The 22,888-nt window shown below is 33.1% G+C and overlaps 1 protein-coding gene across 7 annotated transcripts in view; it reads right to left on the reverse strand.

The window, feature by feature from the left end:
- Positions 1-22,888, reverse strand: part of Hipk (Homeodomain interacting protein kinase) — a 109,586-nt gene that overhangs the window by 14,792 nt on the left and 71,906 nt on the right. Inside the window, exon 1 of one of the 7 annotated variants that reach the window (XM_017611183.1) lies at positions 5,229-5,233. The exons of the other annotated variants lie outside the window; for them this stretch is intronic. The gene's annotated coding sequence lies outside the window, so the exon portion shown is untranslated. Of the gene's footprint in view, positions 1-5,228; positions 5,234-22,888 lie in introns of those variants that run through there. 7 annotated transcript variants of the gene reach the window in all.

A 22,888-nucleotide genomic window follows, 5' to 3' on the forward strand; every position in this document is an offset into this window, starting at 1 on the left:
TTTGCTAGCAAATAAACATTTACATAGTACCTACAGTCAGTGTCAAATGTAAGTGTACACCTTGTTCTAATATAATACTCGCAATTATTTTCTTGAACAAAATTTTTTTTTATTTAATTATTTATGAAAATATAATTCAATCTATAACATAAACCAAGTTTCACACTTCTTATAAGGTTCACAAAAATTCAAACGATTTTCATACAAATTTCTTGATTTATATGGTTTATGTTATAGAATGAACAATATTTTAATATATAATTAATGAAAAAAATATTTCATGAAAATAATTGTAAATACTATATTAGAACAAGGTGTACGAGTACATGTAACACTGACTGTATGTATGTACGTACTTGTGAACAAACATATTCTTTTATTGCAATTTTCGTTTAATTCTAGCAGCATTTTTACCAATGTGAGTGTGTTTGCAGTGCACGTACATATGTATGTATGCAGTCGTTTTTAGTGTATGCACAAGTGTGCCAAATCAGGTGAACGAACGAAAAAAAAATTGCAAGCAATTAAATGTTGTTGACATTTTTGTAACACGAGGTGAAATGTTGTCGATTTTGTAATGTTTGATTTTTTCAAGTGTGTCGTAGTTTAGGTGCGCCAAATGTGTTAAATAAAAACCACGAATTAAACTGTGAGTGAATGGACTATCTATTTTCTTTCAAAGATCATATGACTAAGCAATTAATAATTTGTTTATTGTTTTTCTAGTAATTGCATAATTTCGATTAACATTTGTGGGTTGCTAATCGATTTGTGAGTTCTCAACTACATAGTGATCTAATAGATTTATTTTTGGTAAGTGCATTTCTCATCATTTTTCGGCAAACACGTTTTTTTTTATCCAAAACGGTGCACACTTACCTTACACAATGCATTTTTTTTTTTTAGTTTTGCATAAATAGCAAGATTCGATCGCGAAATTGTGTTTAAATGAAATGTAAAAAAATATACTAAAAAAAAATAAAAATAACCACTCATGTACATAAGACTGCATCACCAAGAAATGTTGCGGTTTTTCCGCCGGGATTACAAAATTTATTATATTTGAAGATGTCCACCAAAATATTTCGGAAAAATATTAAGATTTACGTGAGCTGGACCGATTTGAAAATATCTCCAAAAATTAAGTTTTTTATGAATAAAAATAGTTTCTTAAAGGATTTTTTGCAAAAAATCTCCTCAGATGACAAAACAGATTAAGCTTTAAAAATCTGCATAAAAATATTTAAAAATCATTTCAAAAGAATCGCTATAATGAGATTTCGATGCTGTTTTTTTTTCAACTTTTTTCAAATATTGATTTACGAAAACTTGAATAAGTGGGCCTAAACTAATCTGGTTGGTTGAGACTTATTGGGTATCAGCAGAAAGGTATTTTTCCACTCTTTTTATTTCTGTGCAAAGAAAAACTCATTCACGTCCCAATTTTTTTTTAAATACAACACATCTTAATTCAACTTGCTGGTTGTACTTGTTTCTGGAACTCCATTGATTCAAATAAATGCAAGAGGAATGCTTTACATTTTTTTTTTTAGGCGAGAGAAGGCAGTGACACTAAAAAAACACTCGTGAGATTTGCTCATATATGCAGAACACATTTTCAATTTCATCAAAATCAAATTATGTGTATATGTAAATAGAAAAATATTTTAAAAATATTTTTTTTTTCATACAGAATTTCGATGTGTTTCAAATTTTTTCCTCGTCCCGTTCTCGGGATATGTGAAAAATTATTAAATCGATTTGTTTTTTTTTTGGTGCTGTAAGGTTTTTAAAAATGTATTAATCAAGCTCAAATTTCAGATTTATTTATTATTTATGTTTTTCCATCTAACATAAAAATTTTAAACAAATCAAACACATGAAGTGTGAACCCCACCCCGTCCGTTTTAGTAGGGACACGCCATTTTGACCAATTTTGCCTAAGTATTTTTATTTATTTTTTATTTAATGTCTAATATTTTTTTCATAATAATACAAATTATTACACATTGCAAAAACTTAGAAGAATTTTTAATCCCTGGAAAATAACAAGACATGTAGTTTTACCAAATATTGACACATATCAGTTTTTTTTTTTTCATTTTTTGCCACCTCAAAGTTTACAGTTCTCATTTTATATGAAGTTCGAAAATATGAAAGAAAAACCATATATTTTAAATACTTTTGGGTGATTTCGGGTACATACAACTGCATTTACATATTTGATATTGAACTACATATGTACATTCATATAATACTAGATATCTATATAGATACTACATACCGAAACTCGAAAAAATCCCTTACCACCGTTAAGTGGCTCATGCTTCCAATTCATGCCTAATCCTTGCTATAGTAAGTAACTCATTCTAAAACAGAGTCTTTTTCTATCAATTCACTCTTAAACCATAGCATGGATATGTACTCACATTTTAATATTATTAAGCAATTTTTGCATATTAGCAAAGTGAAAAGCTTAGTAATTGAGTGAAATAATTTTAATAAACTAACTTTGTGGATTTTCACCCGCAAAACTGAACGTTGTTGGCAACAAAGTTAGCTTACAGTTCATTCCATTTTTAACCTACACTTTTTAGCGGCATTGCAGTTAAATTGCAGAGAAAAAAAAAAGAAAACGAGCATAACGATGTTAGGTTAGCAAATAGGGCGTTAAGCACGTTGTGTCGAGCGTTGTTAGCAATTTCCACAAAATCATATTTTACATAACAAAACCACATCGACTCAGCACGTTCCAACGCACGCACGCAGCACACAAACCTCTCGTTTGACAACAACATTAATAAAAAACAAAACAATAAAAAACTAAGCTGCCACCGGGAACGCGTTACATCCATCACCAACAAAATTTAACATTGATGCCAATCTACATACATACATACATACATATCTTTTGTTTTGCTAATTCGAATTTAACTACACTGACACTGAAAAAGTGGAGACGACGAAAGAAAAACAAAACAAAGAACACATCCTTTACAATAAAAAACTTTAACTTTTACGTCAATCATTGTTCGCACGTTTTGCTATTGGTTTCTGTTGCTGACGGGTAGCAATAATTTAATTCATTTTAGTTTACTTTTTATTTTTATTTATTTTTTGTTATGAAACTCGCAAACATGAAGCACAAAATTGTCAAAAACAGTGTGTGGTATTGGCAAAAGATTGAAATATTCATACGTTTATGCAAGATTAAAATTCTAGGAATCTACCTCGGAAAATTTTAATTTAACGATTTGAGAAATGTCACGCGCGGTTTGCGGAAAAAATTTAAATGCTGTAGTTAATAAATCAGCAAATTTTTAGCACTCTTAAAGGTAGATGTGCTTGTTGTTGTGTTTCTCTCTCTGGGAGGACTTTTCTCTGGGAGAGAAACCCAACAACAACCACATGTAAGAAAAGCTCTGAGCTAAAAAGATGAATCCACCTTAAAATTTTGAAATTTCTCCACACATGATTCTTACTTATATGTACTTAGTTATCAAATCTTGTGTGGAGAGAAATATATTCCATCTGACTCTTTTCTCAGTGTAGCCTCGCGGTAAACCATAAATTCTTTTCACAAATATATAGACAATACTGGTGCAACAAAAACAAAAAATTTCCACAGACCATAGGATTTGGTTTTAATTCAGCGGCCAAAATTCGGGACTAGTTGGGGACAAGTTCGGGAACAGTTTGGGATAACTCCCGCTTTTAAAAACTTGAAAATTTTCAGCGAATTTGTAGTACAGTTACTACTTTTGGCAACCGGTTATATGGGGACGGCCTACTGTGCGTCGTCAATCTAGAAAGCGCAGATAGAATTATATAGGGTGTTTGGAGAATGACAGCGGGTGAGCTGGTTGAAGCTGTTGGTATCTCAACTGAGCTATATACATTCTACAGTTTATATGAATTTTTGGCCATGAAACCAATGGGTGCCGCGGTTACTCGCAATCGATCACAAGCTCAATCGTCTCAGGGTAGCGTTTGGCGATATTCAACCACAATCCAGACGAGTGCTTGCGCCGTTTCTTACGGACGAAACGTGGGCCCATTACAATAGATTAGAGGCCAATAAACAGTCAAAGCACTGCATTAAACCGGGTGAGTTCTTACCAAAAAAACGAACGGGCAAAACGAGTACGTCCGTCAACAAGATCACGGGCCCCAATATATATATATATATTTTTTTTGATGCATGACATGCCATTCACATCGATTAGCTTGAAAAAGACCGCAACGATCGCCGGCAAAAACGAGCCAGCCGCTGTGGCTGTGTAGTTAGTGGTGCGTACTACCACTCCCCACGTTCCGAGTTAGATCCCTGGGACGAGTATTATTTTGACTTCCAACGACAACCATTCCACGCTATTCGGAATTCGAAACGCAAAATTTTTTGTTTCCGCTCCACCCTAATACTCATGCAAGGTAACTTTGGTCAGTAATTTCAAATTAGGCCGTCAAGCCCAAACCCCACCGATGATTGCTTATGGGCAATCACGTGTTACAACCACATAAAAATTGCACTCCTAGAACTGATAGTTGGGCCGCACTTAGCCTCACAGCCACAAAAATGTTGCGTCAACAACGAGGAAATTAAATAAAAACTAGAACCGCTAATCAAAAAAAGGAAACGGATGAAAGCTGGAAATGAAATGCGCAAAAGAAAGTGGAATTTTATTGCAGGCGCGCGCGCAAAAAAATAAAAACACACCTCCTATTCCTGCGGCCGAAGTTTAGGGTTATTTTTTTCGCAATAGAAGCCATCTACCTTACCTACCACACTCACTCGTCAATAATAACTAGTAAATGTAACACACTTTCGCTATTTTTAACGCCCGAACGAGGTTGGTGAAAAGTTTAAGTGCAAAATATGACAAAAGAAAAATAAAAACTACAGAAGGTGCAACACGTAATCAGTTTAATGAAAATTCTATTTTCGGTCAAATAGGTAGCTGAGGCTAAACAGCCGGATAGCCAGCCAATGTGGAACAGGAAATATGTTTATAGTTATGGCGCGCGCCACTGCCGGTATATATATATATATGCGTGATATAGCTACATATATTTAGACCAGCAAGGACATTAAGAAGGTTTTTAGCACTAAATTGTTAGAAAGTGGTTCACACAAATACATATGTGTACATACTATATACACATGTAGAAGGGCATTAGAGAAGTGCAGGCAGTCTTATGCCGATTTCGTTTCTACCGAAAAATGCAACCTTTTTCTCGCCCTCTACGCACCAACACTAAGAAGCGGGCGATGAGAAGGTAACATTTTTTGTAGAAACGAAATCGCCATTAGATTATTGATTGGCGCAAGTATAGCAGCAAGTAAGTATGAAGGCGAAAGTCGTAAAAGAAGTAGTAGGTAAAAATGAAATTGATTGCGACATTTCGCACAAGCTAACAACTTTCAGACCCACCCACCTTGGTTCTACGCGTCCGCAGTGAGGGCTGTGTAATACGCAAATAAAAATACATAAATACATAGAGGTGGCGGTCAACAAACGTTTAACGACGTAAATTCTCTTTTTAACTAAGGTCGGTCCCACCATAATTCATACCACCCATAACATAAAAAATTTCTATTTTATTGCAGCAACAGGGCAAAATTTGTTATGAAAGTTGGTTAAGTAAACATGACGAAAGAATGTGTATATAACGGTATACGCTGAAGGACATACATACATAACTTGTAAGTGCGTAATTAGTACAAATTTCCTGCTTACTTACCTAAGCAATGGCGACGAGTTTTCCATTGAAATTAATTGTTATTAATAAACACTTGATTACGAAAAATGTATTTGGGGGGAGTGGATTGATATTTACCTGGAAGAGAAAGAAAAAAGAGCAATAAGTACTTTATTATGTGGTCATCGTAAATGAGTGATGAGTTGGAAAATATATACTTAGTACAAGTTAAAAAAATATATATTTTTTAAATATAGTATATACCAATGATGGGCAAAAACTGTATACAGCGTGGCGACGAATAACTGTTACCCCAGTTTTTTTGAGAAATAAAAGGGTCCTTTATAGATTTTGGGAAAAAAGTATTTCATTATTAATTTTCCACAGATTTTACTTTAGTTGTATTAATTAGTTATTAAATTTTAATCCCTATTTACATTTGCCAGTATTTTAAACTTTGAGAGAAAAGTTCATTTGGCACGCAAGTCTTTTTCAGGTGTATTTTTTCTTAGGTTTTGTATAAAAAAATACAAAAAAGAAAACAAAAACAGTTTAAGGTTGGTCGAATGAATGGCCGTCCTAGTCACCAGTTCCGAGTCTATTCGATTTTTGAGTATGAGGCCTTATGTTGGACAAAAGGGGGAGTGTATAAGGGACTCAAAATGAAAAAAATTTGCCTATGGTTACAGAAGATATGGAATAATTTAACTGACGAAGACCTGCGTGCCAAATGAACTTTTCTCTCAAAGTTTACACTTCTGGCAAATGTAAATAAGGATTAAAATTTAAAAACTAATTAATACAACTAAAGTAAAATCTGTGGAAAATTAACAATAAAATAACTTTTTCACAAAATCAATACAGGACCTTTTTATTTCGCAAAAAAGCCTGGGTAACAGTTATTCGTCGCCACGCTGTATACTAAATACTAAGTACTAAAGTATTTAGGTATTTATGGTGTAGTACATAATCAAGTACTACATATGTGAAAAGTCCCAAAAAAATTCCAAAGTTCATAAATAGAATCCCGAGAAATCACAAAAAAAAAACATTCCGAAAAACTCTTCAAATAATGCTATATGCTCACGAAAAAAACCCAAAAAAATATTTAACAAAAAAAAAAATTAAGAAAAATTCCGAACCGTATCCTATATGATTGCAAAATGTCCTCAAAAAATTGTAAACGGTCCAGAAAAAATCTCGTTAAATACCGGTGAAGTCCCGACAATCAAAATCGAAAGTCCCTGAAAATTACACAAACGATCCCAAAAACACTAATAAAAAGTCTCACAAAATACCGAAAATATTCAGAAAAGCAACGAAAAAAATGCTGAAAACCCCTAAAACAAACTAAGGCATGATGGGAAGAAGGTTTGTGGATAGTACTTAAGTTCTAAATCACTTAAAATTTTAAAAGCATCAAAAACATATGAAAGCAGTTTTTCATATACAAATAAAACAGCATTGAAAATATTCTGCATTACGTACGTAATTAAGCGGCACATAAAGTATTTAAAAAGCTGTAAACGACACATGACTATACTCCAATTAAAACTTTTCATATTTTTTCGAATGCGTTATCAGGTAGGTAATTCATTTTAGACAGGGCAACGTCTGCTGGACCTGCTAGTCTGTTATAAATTATCAGTCATTTCTACAAAACAAACCCTGTTATAAAGGGACCAAATAACGCGTGTGTTGTAATGCTTGTGATATCAGCTGATACTACCTAACCAAGGTTGCCAGATAGCTAATTTGGAGTAACAAAGTTGTATATGTATTCGAATTTTTAAGGTGGTGTCATTCTGAGCAGTATTTTCTTTAATTGTTATGTGCGGGGCGATTAGGAAATGGATAAAGGAATTGATGGCTTGGGTGACAAAAATCTTTTTCGCGGTGACAATAATCTGGCTCGCGAATTCCAATGTCGATGGAATTAAAAGCTTACATGCTGACCTTAAGTAAACTTCCTTTTCAAGAGCGTATTATGGACTTGAGTGAAAGTGTGAAAGCATCTGGTCCGACTCCTAGCAAAAACCCGCGCAAGCGTAACTGACCTGATGACAGCTGATGAATCATCGCCCAAAGCGATGGTAAAATAGCAGATTGAAATTCAACACAGCAAACCAAAGATTTTCCAGATCGATAAAACGAACATCGTACTTTATTTTACTAGCCAACATAATCTAGTTCAATGTAAATACTATTCAGCAAATAATACAAGTCTTAAATTTCACAAAAAAAAAAAAAATAAATTATAAAAAGTACACAGCACTTCAAACAAGAGAGGAAAGTGCTAAGTTGGTTTTTTTTTATTGGTACATAGTATTTCTGGACCGGAAATAGTCTTGTAACTAGCAAATGCAAGCGTTAAATTAAAACAATTTCCAAACAGGTGGGTGGTTATAGCCACACTCCAATGGTAATATGCGAGTAGCTAAATCGAATGGATTCGTGCATAAAACAAATGCATGTAAACATGTATCTGCTACCTACATATGTAAATATGTATGTATGCCATTGAATTAGCAGTTTGTAAATAGTTTGTAGAGTAGCGACTATAGAGGCTTGGCTTTTAACTGAAAAATGATGAAATTTTTATTTATGCAGAGCTGTTGCAGCGAGAGTAGCGGAAGCACCAGCAACATTAGCTATAAATGTGGTTAGTTCAACGCATGCCCATGCGGTAGATATGTATTTAGGTGCGCTTGTTCGTCTCGAAATAACAAAGTTTACAAGGCAAAAACACCTAAACCATAAGTGAACTAAACGCCGCCACAAGTTTAAAATTCAATTAAATGCAAGGCAACACTGTGGTGTGCACATAACAAAGTTACGAGTTATGCCTGCAAGGAAGTTAGCGAACACAATTACGCACATAAATACATACATGTGTATGTACATACAGGCATATACGCATAGAAATAACGAACAGATACCCCTGAAAGAAATTGAAAAATTTCCGAAAGGTTTCGAAAAATTCTCGAAAAAAATCCGAAAAAGTCCCAAAAGATTCCGAAAAAGTCCCAAAATATTCCGAAAAGGTTCCAAAAGATTTCGAAAAAGTCCCAAAAGATTCCGAAAAAGGCCGAAAAGATTCCGAAAAAGTCCCAAAAGATTCCGAAAAAGTCCCAAAAGATTCCGAAAAAGTCCCAAGATTCCGAAAGTCCCAAAAGATTCCGAAAAAGTCCCAAAAGATTCCGAAAAAGTCCCAAAAGATTCCGAAAAAGCCCCAAAAGATTCCGAAAAAGTCCCAAAAGGTTCCGAAAGTCCCTAAAGGTTCCGAAATAGTCCCAAAAGATTTCGAAAAAGTCCCGATGCATTCTAAATAAAGGCCGAAATGATTCCGAAACATTCCAAAAAATTCCAGGTAGATTCCGAAAAACACCTGAAAATGTTCGAAAAACTCTTGATAAACATCAAAAGGAGACCGAAATATTTCGACAATGACGCAACCGTAGAAGGCCGCATTTATTTTTTAGCTCCTTTCTCATATTACTAGAGCAAAAAAAAAAATTGTAGATACGCTCCTCTGGCACTCATGGCCTCATATGTATAGTAAAATTACCTTTCCATTTTTATTAGAGTGTTGCCAAAGAGAAGTTTACTTTACTTTAATGAACGAACTAATGAACTAGTTCAATTTAAAGCAAAAATTACACAGAAGTTATGTCAAGCAACTTTCTTCAAATGAACCAACAGTTTCTTTTTAAAAATGAATATTTAATTTACGGTCCGAATGATACCTTTAGTTTGTTACTTAAAAGCTAATCGAAGCTTGAACCTAGAGTTAGGTTAAGTTGAAAAGGCTCACTGAGATGATATCAGCACACTTTGCATTATTGAGATCTCGCAATTTCGCCATTAAATATCAAATGTGACAAAAAACAAAGATAATATTCAGAAAGAGCCACGACTTCAGTTGATTGAATACAAGTAATTTTTAATTATCAATTTTTGCGCTCATGTCTATATGTAGGCAAAAATTTCCTATCGGGGCCACTTCACTTAACTGAAACACCGCTATTGTTGGTATTAAGCGACGATCAGGGCTAGATGATTTGTAGCATTCAGTTCGGGTTAACTGATTGGCTTGCTGACCAAGCAGGTTGGTCGCTAACAAGCGGAAGAGGAAATATAGTAAATGTGAGTTAGTTTGAGGCGTGATTGGAAAGCCAACTTACATATCTACCTACCTATGTACATACTTATGTGCCTATGTGTATGTATGCAAGTATATTTTTTGTACCTATACACTTTGAAGTGGCGGAGATGTTGATAGCGTTCAGAGATATTAATGTGGAGAAGTTGATAAAGAATGAGTAGAGGAGTCAATAACTTCTAGCTATTTATACTTGCGGATATACAAATCACTTAATAAAAGGGGGAAATTTATAATGACAAAGAGCGAGGCATTAAAAATTGCAAGAGTCGATGATATCCGATGACTTTATACAACATATGTATGTATGTATGTGATGAACACATAGCCGGAAGATGGCAACAAGTGAAAGCTTGGCTAGCTGGGAGGATGTAACTGCATTCTGATGTGCCTTTTTCTACAACGTTCTATGTACCTATATACTGGAGCCTATTTTGTACAAATTAAATTTTTAAAAGCTTGCGAGTGGAGTAAAAAATTAATCACTTTAACTGATGGAATGTCTATTCATGGTTTTGCGGAAATGATTGACGCCATTTATAACGCTACAATAAACAGAGCTGTTTTGCTCCCTCATCGCGTATCACTAACCCTTTGCTCTTTGAGAACTTGGAGATGGACTTACCGTGGACCAAATTTGACAGTGTCCTCTGTCCTAAAATACACCACTCAAAAAAATTAAGCGAGGTTTTAAAAACGGAAATTAAACCTGAAGGAGCAGGCTATCTAATCCGTATGACTTCCTAATTTAAGAAATTTTTTTCAAGCCCATGGACAAAAAAAGCAAAAATTGCAAAATTTGCCCTAAAATGATTTTTTTTTTTTTTTGAATTCTTAACACTACTATTTTTTGCCGAAATACAGCCTGTCAAAAATCACCGAAAATTTTGGAATTTGTTTCCTGCCTTCTCAATTTTTTTGAGCAGTGTATTATCTGCCTACATTGTTAGATAAAGCCAAGGTCTTTGTGAGCCGCCATTTTTCCACGCCAACCTAGACCACCGTCGAGTCTCCCGTGGATCACTTTGGGAACTATTGCACTAAAATAAGCAATTTTTCAGAGAATATTCTTCTCTAAATATGTAATTTATTTACGTACATAAAATCTGTGGATACTATATTGCTGTGCAATATAGATAGATTATACCCGGTAATTACCGCTAGTCGTTTCGAAGAATTCGTTAATGTTAAATGGCATTGTTTATATCTCTACTCGGCTGGAAAAGTTTATAAATAGCCATAAATACATACATACATCGCTTGTAAAATTCTATGGCACGACTTTGACAACGTTCATGAACAGCATTGTGTCAAACAAGTTAATGTAAATTGTTGAAGCACAAGGCGTTTGCCATAATAAAAACAAATAAGACGTATGTATATGGTGTTGTAAAATACAAAAATATCATTATAATTTGAATGATTGATAAGCTAAGTAGTCTTTTATTTTTAGTAAATAATGGCATTCAAATAGGTGTGCTATATATATCTTTGAACTGGTATATATGTAGAACTTTTCTTTTTTGCAAAAATTTATAAATTCACATGGGTTAATGTGTATGTATATGTAAATCGCTTGAATTCGATGCGCAATTTAAATATTAGTTCGTCAAAGGTGGAAAATTCCAACTTTTGGTTGTAGACATTGATGAACGAACCTCCACACGCAGAATGCATGTCTTTACAATATTGTCGTTACATACATACATACAGCCCGCAACAAAACGATAGCACTTCAAAATTTGTGTTTGTCTAATGTTTATTATTTTTAAAGTTTATTTAAAATTATAGCTCTTTATCTATCCAACAAATACCATATACACATGTAAATTCAAATTTCAGACTTTGTAAAAATGAAAATCACACAAATTTTTCATACCAATTCAAAGTATTTTAATTAGAATTTCTAAATTTTTGGTATGCAGTTTTATAGCCTATATTAAAATCTAGTACAACAGTTTGAAGTTACTAAAAAATTGCATCGAATTTTGAACATTTTTTTTTTCTGACGGTGTTATGCACTTTTTCCCATATAAGAAATACCTTTTTATAGAAGAAAATGCGTGACACCGTCAGCAAAAAAAAATATATATTAAAAATCAACGCGATTTTTTAGTTAAACTAGAATTTAATAAGTTATAAGACTGCATATCCGAAAGTTTTCTAAAAATTCAGACAACAAAGTTTTAAATTTTAATAAACATTCTCTGTAGAAAGTTTGAAACTTTGAAATATATTGCATTGCCACGACTGACACGTTGAATTATTCAAATTTGCATGAAAAATTGCCATAAACTTTGATTGAGATGATTTTGAAATTTAAAAAAAGATGCGCGTTTTGAAAGTTTATTTTCTTTTTTCAATGCGGAACAGCTTGCACAACATCGATATGAAATTTAAAAAAAAATGCGGTTTTTGAAATTATTAATATTTTTTTTAATGCGGCCCAGCTCGCACGATATCGATTTAAGATCGGGAATCGATTCGGTTAGCGGAAACTTTTTTTGTAGTGCTCCCTATTGCATCGGGAAAACATTCCTACCCTTGTATGTATTGTATTTATGTATGTACCTGCCTTAATAGCCAACCGTCGACAAACAATTGACAATTCGGTTGGTTGCGTTAAAGTGGAAAGGACAACACAATCACAAGCGTGTAAAAGTGAATGGAGCAAACAAAAAAAAAAAAAGAGAAAAATGTGTAGGAGTCCATATAAAGGTGAAATTTTATTCTGAAGCACGCTTTCACATTTAGTTGCAGTCGTTAAACATTGCGCTGCGGGATAGATATTGTTGTGGCTCAGGTGCGAAGTGTTTTAAAGCAAAAAAAAAAAAAACACAAAACAAGATTTAAATTGTGCGAGCATGCAAGCCAAAGTATGCATACATATGGATGAGTAGTTGAAAAACCAGTTCCGACCGGGTAAATGCAGTTCCAAACTGCTAAAACAGTGGAAAGGGTGATCACTAAACTGCAACAAATATTTTACGAGTGTTTTTTTATATACATACAGTCGCATATTACAAATGCTAATGCGCTCATTAAAAATTTAAATTCAGAAAAAGTAACAACAAATGCACTCGATTGTGTTTGTAATTATAATCTGTTTTATTTTTATTTTTTTATAATTCAAATTTAATATTTTTTTAAATGACTTGCATTAGTTAACCCAAAAGCAAAACATCCAAAATGCCAAAAAAGAATAAATGAAAATTCAAAAAAAAAAAAATGCAACAAATCAACGAACGTTGACGGTCGGTCGTTTTGAAATTGAGTGCAATGCAATGCAATGAAATGGCGCGGATTTACGGCAAAATGATTTTGGCTTGTTGTATTAAAAGGCAACAAATGCGCAACAAAACAACAGCATTAGGTAAAGCGACAATAAAAGCAATAACAATGGTAGTGCGTTTCACGCCACCGAGCACATGCAACGCGCACACGCATACATATATGCATATGTATGCACATGTATATACACCCGCATAATCACACTTATGCCGGGGCATACATACATACGCATTGGCTTATTGCAACACGTCAGTCAATGTACAATGAGCAGCCCGTCATGCCTATCAGCCATCAGCCATCACCCACCGCCCGCCGCCCACCACACACATCACCAACAAATGCCCTGTTAAGTGGAAAAAGAGGTAAACTCATATCTTACATCTATAGAAACACACTCATACATACATACATACATACACACTCGCTCCCTACTCCGCCTTCAATCAAACGTTGCAATAGCTGGTGCGCTCGTTGGCAATAAAACTATAAAATAAAATTAAAACAAACAAAAAAACTACGCAACTTTTGTTGTAAAATTTTACGTTTGCCAATTTCGAGAGCAAGAGGTGGATGGACTTTGCCGCAATTCAAGGCTTGAAAAATGGATGGGACAACAACAAAAAAAAAACAGACACTGAAATACTAAAAGCGCATTTTAAACAAAATGACAGTAGAAAAAAAAATGTACAATAGTATTTATGTACGTATGTATGTAAATTGTATCCATACAAAATCTCCTAAGACTTTTGGGAAAACGATTGCAGTTTTTTTTTAAATATTTATATTAAAAAGATGCCACTTAGTTATACAAACTATGTACTATTTATACAGTGGCCATTTTTGAAAAATGTTGCCAAATTATATTCATTTCAATTGAGAACCTGAAAGGTCTGTATTTCCCAATTTGTCTGCTGAATAGTTACAAGGAGCAGACTTTGCAACAACAATATTGTAAACACCCTTTTGTTTCCTCTCTTAATTGAGTTCTCCCGTCCAAACGGTAAATAAGTTCACTATTGGCAGTATCAAGAGTACCTACAGAATACCTAAATTTTCTAAGAAATCGCAACAGGAAATTGACGAATTAAACTCAAAACTTCATTTCACATGTTTTTGATAATCGAAACATGGCCTCTTTTTAAAGGTTGCTCAAATCTCATTTTTAAGAAGGAACAAAAAATTATAATATGTTATGTCAGAAGTATGTATTTTTCTCATGAAAAAAAAACTACCATATAGATCTTAAAAGCAGGGCTGCAAACCACTCCAAAAAACGGTGCGGTTCGGTTCAGTGGTTCGAAGCACTTAGAAAAAGCTTGTACCGATTGAAGAACCGGTTCATGAGTATTCCTGAACCGCAGTTCGGTTCGGTTCAAATGGTTCGATTTTTTTTTAATGCTAACGGATACAGATAATACGAACATATACAAACCCTGCAGAAAAAAAATATCAATTGATTAAAATAACCAACTTCTAGTTAGCTTTTTTGCGGGATTTCGATAAATAACTAACTTTAATTAGCTATGACAAAACTAACTTTAAGTTAGTTGTAAAGTCGTGCAGGAGTCATGCAGACGTTATCGGGAGTTTGTTTTCTTTACAAGGTTCTATTTAAATATCCTCATACAAAAATTACTTTCAATACACTTTTTTTCTGCACTTCGCAGATTCTTTTTCGTATCCAGGACAAATAAAATAAAGGTCGAAATGTTATATTATCATTTTGATGGTTTGTCTGATCGACAAAAAAACATGTAGACAAAAAAGCAAATATGTAATGTTAAATAAAATAGTTAAATAAATAAAAATATAAAAAATTTAAAAAGTTTTATTGATAGTTTATGTGCAAAAGTAGTTAGCCTACAAGTTAGTTGACATCGCCCTTCAAAAGTAGTTAGTTATGGCCAAAGGAAAGAGTTAATATATAGCTACCACTAGACGACAGCTAGTTAGTTAATAGTTAGCTATAAACTAGTCCCATTTCCTGTAGGGAATCTATGTATGATGCCATAAATAATGCTTTCTTTTTTAGATCAAACTCAAATATCCACATGTATAGTGGTGTAAAATTAAATAGGAATGCAAAATTTTAACAATTTTGCCTGCTTAGTTGGTTATTTAATGATTACTTTTTTAAGTATAAGTAGTTCGACGTCCAACAAAAACCGAAAAAAATCCAAGTTTAAAACTTTGTGCAAAAATTATGAAAACTCTTCACAGTGTCATCTACATTATAAACTTCTTAATAATAGTTTCTAGAATATTAGGTTTTAAGTTGCTTTTTGTCAATTATTTCACGAATTTTCTTTCATACATATTCGATACATTTCAAGCATTTTTTATGCTTTAGTGGATTTTGAACCGAACCGAACAATCTTTTTGAGTGGTTTACGGTTCGGTTTTGGCATTTCAAAACAAAAATGGTTCGGTTCAAAACCGGTTTGCAGTCCTGCTTAAAAGTACTTACTTTTTTCTTTATTTTATATATTTATGTTATTTTTTTTAGATAAATATTTATTTTAAAAATAACAAAAACAGATAAATATTTACTTAAATATGGTCGTTGAAAAATAGCCACAAAATAGAACACAAAATCAATTCCAATATTTCACTTTACTTTGACCACTTACAAATCAAATGATACCGTTATTTGGTTTTGAAGTTTTCTTTATCAAATACCAAGGTGTAAAAGTTTATATTTGTAAGCACGATAAATTATTTTTTGTCACTACAAATGTCGATTGTCGAGGAAAGGTTTTCCTCTAACCATACTTTTCCTTAAGCAATCGCTATCCTTTGGCTTAACCAGATATGACCTCCGGTCAGAGTCTTCGAAAATATGATTCCCAGTGCCATGGCTCAGAGTGTGGGACATTCGCACCGGAAATGCTTAATCTATTAAAACTCTCCCTTACAGCACTTACAGAAATAATGAGCTGTGGCTATGGCCTAGTGATCAAATCGTAGACGTATGCTCGGTTTAGATAGGCTGGATGCTAGGGTCGGGTAAGCCATCTGAAGAACATAACTCTTTTCGCGAGGTTTATTTTCCTCGCAGATCTGAAACGACAGCACGGCGGGGGAAAACACGGTGATTCAAAATTAGGCGCAAGAACCCTATATACATATGTGTGTATCTGAAGTCTCTTACTCCAGTGATCCACGTTGAAGTCGAAACGCTGCCACAGAGGAATGGTGGTTTGTAAGCATGAAATGTTGCTTACATATGTATGCATATTGTCGCGCATGTTCACGAAGATTTTTTTTTTACATTGACTTTGTTTTGGACATGAAAATATCTTAGTTGAAACGTTTCATTAGAAAGTGGAAAGCTAAGCAATGAACTGAAGTTGTGAAACCGATGTTGTATCTAAAATTCTGCTCTGGAATTTCTTTCGCTGTATACCTTCGCGTAAATGGTATATATTTTTTTTATAATTGTCAACAATTGATTTGTTTACCGATTTTGTTCTTACAAAAATTAGATTTATGGGCTTGCATTTTATACGAACATATGCAAATGCTACAAAAAAAACTCGCACGTAAGCAACGTACTTGTAGCCGTGTGCGTCCTTCGAGAAGTGTACCGACATCAAAATGACCTGATGTAACCCAACCCAAGCAACGAGTACATATTTAAGTAGTAAGCAATCAAGCAACAAACGAACCGGCAAACCAACATACCCAACCGCCAACCGCCAACCGCCACTGCCAGCCAGTCAGTCAGTTTGTTAGGTAAACAGCAAGACTAGTCACCAAGAAGCTCACACCTCGGGCAGAGGGCGTAGAACCGGCAGGGGAGTGTGACAAACTAGTACAGGCCCAGAAACGTCAACCGACAATAACAAAGATGAGCCGATGAGCGACGCTGCTGGTGACAACGGGGACGTGGGCGGCGGCGTCTAATCTAAACGGCACATTGAAATGCATACAAGCAGAACGCAGCAGCGGATAGCAGTCACACGCCACCCACCCACTTGCAGCGCTACCCCACCCCTTCCCCTACCCTTGCTTGCTTGCTTGCACGCTACGAGTACTGCACTCTTAGAAAGTGAGCTGAGCACCATTCTAACAGCATTTCTTAGTACATATTTCGCTAGAGAAAAAGAGAAATGTGCAAATTGTTCGAGCTCGGCTGGCTGTAACGAATGGAAGGGAAGTGTTGACGTACTCTACATCTGTACTGTAAGTGCAAGAACGGGTAAGAGTGGAGGGAAAGACGCTTGCAAATTATTGCAACTAGACTATGCATGCAAAAACAAAAACAATAAGAAAAAAATTATCAAAAGCTAAAGTGAAAGGGGCGCCCAAGTAGAAAGCTAAGCAGGACAAACAACAACGTCGCTAAAGCTGACAGAAGAGGGTTAAGCGCTGAAAGAGTAGTGTTACGATAACGTTGAGTATTGCTGGCGCCGAAGAGCATAGAGACCAGAGACTAGAGACTAGAGACGCAGAGCGAAGTAAATTTGAAGATTTTTTATACAGTGTTGCCGCGAGCTTTAAAAAAAAGTAATAGTTGCCAAGCAGAAAAAGTATCAAAAGCAGACACAACTGTTATTTATTAAACTTTTATTAAAAAAAATAATAATTTACATTTTATAATTAAAACCATAGTTATAAACAAAAATTCTATTACTTGCTTTAACAAAAAACAGGGAATCTGTATGCTTATTTGCATAACGAAAAACAAACTTATAGGACCCCTAAACCACGCAAAACATTGCGCAACCAAAGCTTTGTAAAAGTAATATTGTGGAAATTACTTACCAATAAAATTGCGCAACCCTTATTTTGGAGAAATGGTGTTCAAGTAAATATGAATGTGTGTCGTATATTTTGATAGCTTCAGCTTTAAAACGCAAAAAAGATTATTAAAATAAATTAATGTTTTTTCTACGCTCTTATCCATATTTTACAGCACGATCTGGACTCCAAAATCAAAACTAGACAAAAAATTGCGCAGTGTTTTAGTGTGGTTTAGGGGCCCTATAACAGCAGCATGTGCGAAGAAATTCCGGGTTGTATTTCGCTTTTAAGAGTTACCGAATCAAACTTAAAAATATTTACATATCAAATTTTAAAACTTTAAATAACAAGAAAAAATTATTTGCCTTTAAACTAGTAATATTATTCATAGTTTTCAAAAATTCATTTTTGCCAGCTAAAAGTATCACAAAAACGTATTAAAGTACCAAATCTTAAAATTTAGAAAAAAAAGTATCAAAAATGATACAATTGTATCAAAACGGCAACGCTGTTTGTATACAAAGTGTGCATTGTAAGCGGCATATTGTATTTGAACAACAATAATAAAACGTTTTATATTTTACTATATTAAATTTTCTGTATTTCAGTTTTATGCGCCAGGCAACAATAAAAGCAGCAATTAAGGTCACATGCAATGGCAATAGACGCACAAGTATACTTGTGTATGTATGTACATACATAGGCACATACATATGTATAAGCTTCACTGTATGTGGCACGATGGGCAATGAAAGGCGAATGCACCGCCTTCGGCGCAATACTTTTAAGAGAATTCAAAAGCGAAAAAAAAACAGTAATCCAGCACCTAGTGTTGCTGCTTAGTATCCGCAGCAAAAAAAAAAATAGTTTTGCGCCATTTCCCAACCACCATGAATTAGAAGTCATTCAAATAAGAGAGTGGTAATTTCGAAATTACCATAGAATTATTTGACGAATGAATAATGTGAAATAAATCTGTAAACAAAAAAAAACAGGGTTAAAACTGACTTAATTCAAGGATACGCGCACAGCTCAAATACAAATGATTTTGATCGAATTTAGTGTTAAGACAAAATTCAATTTCTCGGCTGCAATCGAGCTTAAGATCAATTGAAACCGAATAAGAACGCACCTATTGCCTAAAAGTTTGGCTTGACGAGTTTTTACAGATCGGTCGCTCATCACTAGACAAAAAAAAATAATATTAAAAAAATAAAATAATATTAAAAAAATAAAATAATATTAAAAAAATAAAATAACATTAAAAAAATAAAATAATATTAAAAAAATAAAATAATATAAACAAAAAACACATTTCTACTAAAATAAATCTTTCGATATAAATAAGTTCCATAATTTAAATTACCCTCTCGGTGCTCCCGTAGTAACCCACCCTATTCCGTTCCCAAGTGGTTCTGCACACAACACCAAAAGTGCCTAATAAAACAATTTCAAAGGTTCCGAAAAATTTCCGAATAGTTCCGAAAGCATCCGAAAAAAAATCGGAGAAAGGTTCCGCAAGATTTGCAGAAATACGAAAGATTCCGAAAAAATAAATACGAGAGCTTCCGAAAACAAATTTGAAAGATTACGGAAAATCCGAAAGATTAAAAAAGGAAAAGTGCCTGATAATTCGGAAAAGTACCGAAGAGATACCGAAAGATTTCGAAAAGTTTGAAAAAGGTTTCAAAGAAATTAAAAAAAAAATTGGATTATTTCCTAAAACCCAAGAAATTCCAAAAAAAAACCAAAGATTTCAGAAAATCCGAAAAATTCTGAATAAATATAAAAGGTTCCCAGAACGATAAATTCCGAATAGAAGCCGAAAGATTCCGAAAATACTAACGTTCCGAAAAGATCACGAAAACATTCGAAAGGCTTCAAAAAACGTTCGAGTAGCTACGAAAACATCAACAAAAAATTTCCGGGAAAAACTTTCGAAAGATTCGGAAAAATTCCCAAAGACTGAAAAAATCCGAAAGATCCCCAAAAAAAAAACAGTCTGAAAAAACAGGAAAATTCCTTAAAAATCTGAGTTTTTGAAAAAAATCGAGATTCCGAAAAAATCCGAAATAAATCGAAAGATACTGTAAAAAAATTCGAAAAGTTTTAAAAATTTCCGTTAGGAAAAAAATTTCCAAAAAAAGCTTTTTTTTCTATTCAAAATTCCAAGTAAAAAATAGCCGATTTTCTTTGCTAAAAGTTATAAACTTGATAAATTATTTATTGTATTTATACAATTCAAGGGACTGACTCTTGGGTCTCCTGCATAATTTAAAATTTTCGTTTTTTGGTTTATAAATCTTACAGTGTATACCTTTTAAATTTATATGCGACAAAATTAATTTTATTTTTTTTTGTTTATTATATTTATGTATGTATGGCGTTATGGCGACCGTTTCAAATTAAAAAAAAAATAGACTTGGAAAGTCTCGTGCAGTTGCTGCATTCGAATTATTTAAATCTTTTTGAAGTACACGAGATAATAATTAGGTCCGGGTAAGAAATCTGTATTTAGAAGATTTTACTAAATCATTATAAAATAATGATAATTTTCGATTGAAAAAAATAAATTTATAGCATTGTGTTATCACGATCCCTGGGGAAAAAAAACAATTAAATGGCACAGTTCATTTTTAAGATTATGTCAGCTAACGACAGTATGGCATGGTAAGGTATTTTATTTTAATTTAATATGTATGTATGTATGCATATACAACCATTAGGGCGTAGTAATTGAATTTGCACAAACGTGTATGGCATATTCGAATTCTATGTTTGATTCTAAGCAAAAATTAAGAACATACTATAATATAGTATGTATAGTATGGTATATTATACCAAAAGCGACGTTTGACCCTCCAAATGTTTAAAAGAAAAATCAGTGTAATATAATTTTTTCTAAACGAAATTAATTTTTCTTTTACAAAAGTCTGTGTTTTCTTCATACAATATGCTGATTTTTCTTTTGAAAATTGGGAGGGTGAAACGTCATTTTCGGTTTGTTCGCCATTTTTTGATTAGAATTAATCATAGAATTTGAATTTGATATAAATTTTCTTGGCAAATTTTGCTCCGTACAAATGACTCCGCCCTGATAAACAAATGTATAACTATTAAAAAATAAACATTAAAAAAAAAAAAGTCTTGAATTTCACTACATATTCGGCGCTCTATTCTTTCAAGCTAAGTATAAGTAATTAAAAAATGGAAATCTGAATTTCGAGGTTTTTAACATATCTACCCATTTCGATGCCTAACTAAAGCCATATGGCAGAAGGCTCAAAATGGTTCATTAACCCGATTAAAAAAAAATTCATGCCAAATACAATTTCGTTTTTCGCTGTAGGCAATGTACGTACGACCAACGTCAAGCAGTGCAAAGTAGAGATGGCGTTTTTATATCGAAGATTGATTTTCGATTTTTTGTTGATTTTTTAGTTCCCATTCTATCCGTGAATCGATTCAAAAAAATCGGGAAACGATATTAGATTTTTGCTCAATTGATACATATTGAATTATGGTTTGCTCCAAAAAATTTTTAAATACAAAAAAAGAAAAAAATAATAATAATATGAGAGAGCAAAGAATTCAATGACCTTTCTCCTCCGACTATAGTGCTCTTCAGGGAAGCCTGTTGAAAATAACTCTATATAAAATTATGACTAATACTAATACAACAAAAACTCCAAAAATTGTTATTCCCAACTTTATGCAAATTTTCATAAAAAATGTTCACCCCTTAATTACTCTATTTATATATTTTTTAAAATAAGAAGTGAAATATAGAGTCGGCGAAAACAAAAAAAAAAAACTAAAAAACGTCCGATTTGCAAAAAATATATTTGTTTTGTATTTATTTTGATGTTTTCTCAGCACAACAATTTAACAAAATTATTTTACAGTGCCGTGAGCTCCATTATACTTCTTAAAATTGTGATTGATTTTGAAGTAAAACGTAACATTTTTTCTCATTTGTGTTAAAAAAAAATATTTCAAAAAATTTAAATTTTTTTTTTTAAATAGGGCTAACTTTGAGTTTTCACAAGGCATAAAATGAAAATATTGTAACCACTATGTTGGTATTAACAATGTATGCATGTAGGTTTTAAAGTTACTTATGTACAATAAAAGTTTGGTCAGATCGCTGAGTTTTGTTTATTTATAAAAATTAAGTAAAATGCGTTATTTGACAAAATATACATATGAATCGATTTTGGGAGACCGATTTATTTTTTGACGATTTCTGCCTGCATCGATTATTTTTATTTCGATTCGAATCGATTCAAAAATCGATTTTTTTATTTTTTATTTCTACCTGGCATCTGGTGGTGCAAAGCTGAAGTAAACCAAACAAAAATTAAAACTTATTTTAGCAAACAAAGCCACATGGACCTACAGCAGCTCTAAGCAGCGACGAATAACATTTTAAAGGTATATACAACCAAATCGATTTGTCGCTCATTTTCACGCCAACGACAAACGAGACCAAAAATGTTTGTTTTAATTTTTGGTACGATTTGATTTTGAAATGTGGAATACTGTTTTTTGCTGTGGACAAATTTACAAAGTGTGACAAGTCGACTGGCGTAGGTATATTGAAGCCTTTAAATGTACGTATTTGCAAATTCATACACCAATACTACATATGTACATTAGACTGCATCACATAAAATAAGTTGCGGTTTTTCCGCCGGGATTACAAAATGTATTATATTTTAAGACGTCCACCAAAATATATCGTAAAAATATTAAGATTTACGTGAGCTGGACCGATTTGTAAATACCTTCAAAAATGGAGTTTTTTATAAATAAAAGTAGTTTCTTAAAGAACTTTTTGAAAAAAAGTCCCCTCAGATGACAAAACAGATTAAGCTTAAAAATAAATAATATAAAAAAAAACTTTTTAATATACAACGCTTTTATAAATGGACTAAAAAGTAGAAAATAATATTTCTCAGTCCCATAGAATTTGTTTTGATAACTTTT

The sequence above is a fragment of the Rhagoletis zephyria genome, unplaced genomic scaffold (assembly GCF_001687245.7).
Source record: "Rhagoletis zephyria isolate East Lansing unplaced genomic scaffold, Rhagoletis_zephyria_1.1 Rzeph_scaffold_00376, whole genome shotgun sequence".
Taxonomy (NCBI): Eukaryota; Metazoa; Arthropoda; class Insecta; order Diptera; family Tephritidae; genus Rhagoletis; species Rhagoletis zephyria.